We start from the raw sequence: 7,990 nt of genomic DNA on the forward strand, positions 1-7,990 counted from the left end.
AGGGGCTGGCAGCTCTTGCACCTGCGTCTGATTGTCCCCAGACCATGACAAGCCCTCTGCATACACATAGTGATTGGCTGATACATGCTTATAAAAGTTAACTTACATGGCTACTGTTACAGGGCAGCTGCTCACATTTATCAAGTACTTGACAGTTGCAGAGCACCTGTGGTTCACCTAAGCGGATAGACACAGGAGCACTACTCTGTTGGTTTTGAAATGTTCTCCCTGTGTAGCCTTCTCTGTCCTCAGCTTACAGGAATCGTCCTGCCTCGTCCCAAGTGCTGGGAATATGAGTTCTGTGCACCAGGGCCCAGCAACAGGACGCCTTTCAAGGAAGCATGCCAGGCAGACCAGGTCAAGGCCCACAAAAGAAACAGTGGACCCGCCGGGCATTGTTCTTCTCACCTTTGGACTCTACTCGGGAAGCAGAGTCAAGCCAACCTAGTCTCCATAGTTTCAGGCCAGCCAGGGAGCAAAGTGAGACACTGTCAAAGGGGAGGAGAGGGGCACACTAGAAGGATGACGCAGTGGCTGCCTTGCTGCCGGGTTCTCAGCACTCATATGTAGTGCACATACAAGCAGGCAAAGCATGCATAGACATACAAATCAATTTTATTTTAGAGTAGGACTATACTTCAGAGGAAGATGCTATCAGAGGAGTTGAAATATAAATTTAAAATATAAGGGGCTAGAGCCAGCCATTACGAAATCATATTGCACCAGGCAGTGGTGGCGCACGCCTTTAATCCTAGCACTTGGGAGGCAGAGGCAGGCGGATTTCTGAGTTCGAAGCCAGCCTGGTCTACAGAGTGAGTTCCAGGACAGCCAGGGCTACACAGAGAAACCCTGCCTTAAAAAACCGAAACAAAGAAGAAAGAAAGAAAAGAAAGAAAGAAAGAAAGAAAGAAAGAAAGAAAGAAAGAAAGAAAGAAAGAAAGAAAGAAAGAAAGAAAAAAGGAAAAGAAAAAGAAAAAAATTCATATTGTAAAGGACAAGTCTCCAGCAGCAGCAGCCAGTGACTCAACTCTGCTGCCTTTGACTCCAGTTCTGGGGTATTCGATGCCTTCTTGTGGACTGTCCAAACACTGCTAACTAACATGAACATACACAAGGACATATACATAATTAAAATAGTAAATAAATAACCGGTAAGGCAATGGAGCTGTATGGTTGGGGAAAGGAGTCATTGCCGGAAGGTGTGAGCCGTGAACCCTTCCGAAGGCGTCCCCTTGGAGGTCAACCACTCCCTTAGGTGGTGGCAAGTCACCCCTGCCACCTGGTAGGATTTTAACCTCATCCTACTGATGAGGAACCAGAGATTAGGAGGAGTAAAGCCTCTCCACAGAGTCTGGAGGTAAACGCCACCCCACCCCCACCCCAGCCCGCTCCGCCTCCTTGCTGAACTGGGCGCTGCTGGAGGGGGCCAGCCTCCTGCATCCTTGGAGGTCCAGCAGTGCTCGGACAGGCAAGTGGCTGCCCAGGACAGAGTGTGGCTATCGCTTTCAATTCCTAGGAAGAAGGTTAAATTCCTTCCAGAGGCCCATAGAGGCGGTTGTGGCGAGGGCGGGGGTGGGGGGCGACCCAGTGACTTTCAAAGGGGCCTGAAAGCGTAGCCACCCCTCCCGCCGGCCGCGGCTTCCTCTTGGTCTAATCAAATTCTGGGCTCAGCGCTCGTCTTTGGCGGCAGTTTAACCCGAGCCCGGGCGGATTTCTTTCTCACTGATCTCAGCTTGACACCCAATTAGCACAAGAATGGGAGGAGGAAGCCTCCGAGAGGCGCCTCCCAGCCTCCCGGGGCGCGCGAGGGGGCAGGCGGGGAAACAAAGGGCGGCGGGCAGGGGGGCACTAGCGCCCTCGCCTCCGCCAGCGACCTCGCCATTGTCTCTCTTGGATCTTCAGAGAGGATGAAGGACTACGCCCTGGCTCGCTGGCTGGGGCCCCGGACCCTCTACTACAAGGGATACTAGGGGGAAGATATTTGTGAGACTCTGGCATTAAGTGAGAAGCAGTAGGGAGGGGCAGGATCCCGAAGGCACGGCCTTCGGAGACTCAGTTTTGTCTTCTGAAAAATGGGAGGAATATACAAGGTGTAGTCCAGCGGCTTTACCGCTTGGTACCGCAGAGCTCAGAAAACACACGCTCTTTGAGGGACCCCAATACCCAACCTGTACTGTTTCTAACTGATGGGTTAAGCTCGGTTCTGGACCTCGGACTCACTACGTTCCTGAAACTGCTGGGGTGACAGATGAGTATCTTCACACTCAGTTTACGGGTTCTAAGGATTGACCGACCCCAGAGCTTTGAGCTAGACCAGCACTCTGAGCTGCATTCTCAGATGTTTTGTTTGTTTTTAGTATTTTTTTTAACGTTTTTATTTATCTTGGGAACTTAAGAGAGCATTGGATTTCCTGGAGCTGGACTTCCAGGAGGTTGTGAGCTACCATGAGTGATTTTTTTTTTTTTTTTTGAACCAGGCCTCTAGAGTAGCAACCAACCAATACTCATTCATTCTTTTATGTGCATCGGGGTTTTGCCTGCATGCATGTTTGTATGAGGGCATTGCATCCCCTGGAACTGGAGTTATCAGGAAGTAAATTGTTATTACGCCTCCATACCCTGATGTCTCTCTTCCACACAATAAGTCCTTACACCTACCTACTACCCCCAGGCGGCCTTGCGGCCTCTGCTGCTCAGGTCCTAACAGCCAGTTGTCCCTACAGCTGTTGTCTATCAACCTAAGCCTTCCCCTTAAAAGGGACTGCAAACAGCCAGTGAAGGAAGGGGCTGGTCTCTGAACTCACCGCTTGGGGCAAAGTCGCCCCTGGGCCAGTCCCTTTTGTGCAGCTAAATACAGCTTGCTTTAATCAGACAGTCCTGGAATTGTTTCGGTGTGTTGTTGTTGTTGTTGTTTTCAGGATCTAATATTGCCATGTGGATGCTGGGGCCCTTTGGAAAAGCAGCCAGTACTCTCTAGCCCTGTTGTGTTTGATTGGTTGGGTTTTTTCTTTTTCCTTTTTCTTTCTATCTTTCTTTCCTCCTCCTCCTTCTTTTTTTTTTTTGTGAGATAGTCTCACTATACAGCCCTGACTAGCTGACTTGCCTGAGACTCACTATGCAGACCAGGTTGACTTAAAACTAACAGATATCTACATACCTCTGTCACCTGAGTGTTGGGATTAAAATCATAAGTAGCTTAGGCCCTCTTTTTTGAAGTTTATTTTATTATTTTATTTATGGGTGTTTGGCCTACATGAATGTGCACAGTCCCCTTGGAGGCCAGAAGAGCGAGCTTGAGAGCCTCAGAGAGCAGAGTGGCAGGTGGTTGGGAGCCACTATGTAGGTGACTGGAGATCAACCCCGGTTCTAGAAGAACAGCTAGGGTTCTTAACCTGGGAGCCCAACCCTGGCCCTGGATTCTTGGCTTATACTACAGAAAGTGGTTTTAGGGCTAGTCAATAGGAGAGAGAGCTGGAGATTACTAAGTAAAGATTTCTAGTGGCTGGAGTGGTTAAGAGTGCTTTTACAGAAGACCATTTGGTCCCTCGCACCCAGTTCAGGAGAATCTACCCTCTTTCTTTTTTTTTTTTTTTTTTTTTTTTTTAAGATTTATTTATTTATTATATCTAAGTACACTGTAGCTGTCTTCAGGCACACCAGAAGAGGGAGTCAGATCTCATTATGGATGGTTGTGAGCCACCATGTGGTGTCTGGGATTTGAACTCAGGACCTTCAGAAGAGCAGTCAGTGCTCTTAACCACTGAGCCATCTCTCCAGCCCAGAATCTACCCTCTTCTGATCTCAGTAGGTAACCACATGAGTATCCAAGAACTAGCCCCCCCCTCTCTCTCTCTCACACACACACACACAGAGAGAGAGAGAGAGAGAGAGAGAGAGAGAGAGAGAGAAATCTAAAAACAAAAACAGAGCAAACTGTAAGAAGAACTGAGGAAGTAACTCCGTCTGTGTGCCAGTGCTGGGGAGGTAGAGACAGGCAGGAACTGGGGCTGGCTGGCCAGTCAGCCCACCCTATCCTCCCCGGAACTTGTCTAAGGGGAAAAAATAAGAAAGTTTGTTATTTCTCCTTTGGAATTCCTTCCACTTGTGAGAGTTTTTCTCATTTTCTTTAACATTTTGTTTTTTTAGTTTTATTTGGCCTGTATATATGTACGTGTACCATGTATGTAGCTGGTGGCCAGGAGGTCAGGAGAGGGCCGTAGTACTTCCTTGAATTGGAGTTTGGATGGTTGTGAAAGATCATATGGGTGCTGGGAACTGAACTCTGGTCCATTGGAAGAACAGACAGTGCAGCTACTGAACTGTCTCTCTAGCTCCTCCTTAATAAATCTGAGAGAGAGAGAGAGACAGACAGACAGACAGACACCAAGACCAAGCTTAGTAGCTAGTCCAACTCTTTAATCCCGGCACTAGGAAGCCATAGGCTTCTCTGTGGGTTTGAACCAACCTGGCATATATATGTGTGTGTGTGTGTGTGTGTGTATACATATATATATACGTACACACACACACATATATATTATATATATTCAATTAAAATGGATGGCTCCTGGACTACATACATTAGAAAGGCGCGGAGCTGCAGCTCACGGGATCAGAACTCTTGCCTCGTGTGCAGGAGACCCTGCTTCCGTCCCTAGCACTGACATGAAAAAGCAGCCAGAGCGGGCAGGCTTCTCACAATACACCTGCAATCCCAGAGAAAAATAATTTCATAAAGAGAAAAGAAACATGGCCTGGAGAGATGGTCAGTGGTAAAGAGCGCTGGCTGCTCTGCTAGAGGACTCTGGTTCCCAGCACCCACAAGGCAGCTCACAACCACCCGATACCCATGTTCTAGGGATCCAACACCCGCACACAGACACACATTCAAGCAAAGCTCCAATGTATAATAAATAAATAAGAATCATTGAAAAGAAAAGAAGAAAGTTTCCTGTTGGGAGTATGTGAGGTGGTGTAGTAGCTGCTGCCCTTGGTTCACTTCCAGGTTCACAGGGCAGGAGGAGAGAAGCGATTCCCACGACTGTCCTCTGACCTCCATACAGGCTATGGCATGCACAGCAACACATGTACACACAAATAAATGTAATAAAAATGCAATAATGAAAAGTAGAAGCTGGGCGGTGGTGGCGCACACCTTTAGTCCCAGCACTTGGGAGGCAGAGGCAGGAGGATTACTGAGTTCGAGGCCAGCCTGGTCTAAAGAGTGAGTTCTAGGACAGCCAGGGCTACACAGAGAAACCCTGTCTCAAAAACCAAAAAAAAAAAAAAGGGAAAAAGAAAAGAAAGAAGAGTAGAATAAATAAAAATAAAAATCCACACAAACTTTAATATAATGTGAAACATAAGAGTTTAGAGAGAAACACTTAAAAGATGTATAATTTTAGTCAGGCAGTGGTGACACACAACTTTAATCCCAGCACTCAGGAGGCAGAAGCAGAGGCAGAGGCAGGGGGATCTCTGAGTTTGAGGCATGCCTGGTCTACATGGTGGGTTTAAGGACAGTCAGGTTATATAGAAAGACTTTTGTCTTAAAAAACTTATTTTTCTTCTCTCTCTCTCTCTCTCTCTCTCTCTCTCTCTCTCTCTCTCTCTAGTTTTTCAAGACAGGGTTTCTCTGTCCTGGAACTCACTCTGTAGACCAGGCTAGCCTCGAACTTAGAAATCTGCCTCCCTAATGCTGGGATTAAAGCCGTGGGCCACCATTGCCAGGCTTTCAAGAAAAGTTTCTCTGTTAAATCCCAGGCTGGCCTCCCACCTGCCTTTGTCTCCTGAGCTTCAGGATCAAAGGTGTACTTGGTCGCTCCTGGCAACATTTCATCTTTTTTTTTTAAAAAAAGATTTATTTATTATATCCAAGTACAGTGTAGCTGTCTTCAGATGCCCCAGAAGAGGGCATCAGATCCCATTACAGATGGTCGTGAGCCACCATGTGGTTGCTGGGAATTGAACTCAGGACCTTTAGAAGAGCAGTCAGTGCTCTTAACCATTGAGCTACCTCTCCAGCCCCCAACATTTTATCTTTTAACAAGAGTTGTATCCCTGGAGTTGCATTGGAGGCGTTCAAGTTACATCGTTTGAAAGATTACAAAAATTAAGTAAAAGCCCAGAGTAGTGCCTCACCCCTTCTTCTCAGCATTCAGGAGGCTGAAGCAGGAGCATTGCTGCATGTTCAAGGTGAGCTTGGGCTACTCTCAAAAACTACAGCCCAAAAGGTGTTTTGGTAAACTTTTTGTTGTTCTGTTTTGTTTGAGACAGGGTCTCATTGTAGCACAAGCTGGCCTCAAACTCATTACTTCTTTTTGGGGGTGGGAGTGGGGTGTGTGAGAGACACGGTTTTTTGTTTTGTTTTGTTTTTAAAGATTTATTTTAGCCGGGCGGTGGTGGCATAGGCCTGTAATCCCAGCACTCTGAGAGGCAGAGGCAGGCAGATTTCTGAGCTCGAGACCAGCCTGGTCTACAGAGTGAGTTCCAGGTCGGCCAGAGAAACAGCTATACAGAGAAACCCTGTCTCAAAAAAAAAACAAATCCAAAAAAAAAAAAAAACCAAAAAACAAACAAACAAACAAACAAAAAAAGAGATTTATTTTATTTAGATGAATACACTGTAGCTGTTCAAACAAAAAAAGAAGAGGGCATCAGATCCCATTACAGATGGTTGTGAACCACCATGTGGTTGCTGGGAATTGAATTTAGGACCTCTGGAAGAGCAGTCAGTGTTCTTAACCGCTCTCAGTCCTCTTTCCAGCTGGAGACACATTATTTTTAAAACAAGGTTTACAGACAGTGGTGGCTCACTCCTTTAATCCCAGCACTTGGGAGCCAGAGGCAGGCGGATTTCTGAGTTCGAGGCTGGCCTGGTCTACAGAGTGAGTTCCAGGATAGCCAGAGCTACACAGAGAAACCCTGTCCCCCCCCAAAATCAAGGTTTCTGTACTAGCCCTGGCCTTCAACACAGAGACAAGTCTGCTCTGCTTCCTGAGTGCCCTCCTACCTTTCCTTCCCCTTTCTAGACAGTAAGTATTTCATCCCTAATTTAGGGTTACCCTCCACTTCTACTTCTAACGCTTTTTTATTTTTTTATTTTTATTTTTTTTGGTTTCTCAACATCAGATTTCTCTGTGTAGCCCTGGCTGTCCTGGAACTCACTCTGTAGACCAAGCTGGCCTTGAACTCAGAAATCTGCCTGCCTCTGCCTCCCAAATGCTGGGATTAAAGGCAAATGCCATCACCACACGGCTGCATTTCTACTTCTGAGTGTTCAGATTACATGTATACAACAGCAGAGCCACTGATTTCTGCACTGCTGAAGTTCAAACCCAGGGCTTTGTGTATTCTAGGCAGGTAATTTGCCAACTCCTATATCTGCCCCCCTCCCAAAATAATGTATTTAGAACAGTCCATCCCTTGCCTCATGTCTTTAACAGCCTCCCGTCTCTCCTAGACTTTACAAGACATGGCTTGGCTCTGCCTACTTTTTTGTTTTGTTTTGCTTTTTCAAAACAGAGTTTCTCCATGTAGATCTGACTGCCTGGAACTCAAGAGATCTGCCTGCCTCTGCCTCCTGAGCTGGGATTAAAGGTGTGCTCTGCAGTGGCCCGTCCTCCTCCTGCCTACATTTTTAGCCTCACCATTGGCCAAACTCCCTGCTCTCCAATTTGCTCCCTTGATATTCCAGTTAGCTTGCAACTTATGCTGTCCCCATAACTTTCTGGCTAACTCTAATAAAAGTTTAGAGCTCAGAAAGTCTACTTTGGGATGCCTCATATGCATACCACCTGGTACTGTAGCCAACCAAACCCAGACCCTTGGGCAGGGCAAGCACTGTGCTGTACCATTCGGCTACATCTCCAAATGACATTTTTAAAAAAAATCTTTTTCTTTTTCTTCATGTGTGTGGATGTGGGTGTCTTCCTCAATCATCATTCTCCACCACATATTAAAAAATATTTATTTTTCAGTGTACTGGTTT

The sequence above is a fragment of the Apodemus sylvaticus genome, chromosome 5 (assembly GCF_947179515.1).
Source record: "Apodemus sylvaticus chromosome 5, mApoSyl1.1, whole genome shotgun sequence".
NCBI lineage: Eukaryota > Metazoa > Chordata > Mammalia > Rodentia > Muridae > Apodemus > Apodemus sylvaticus.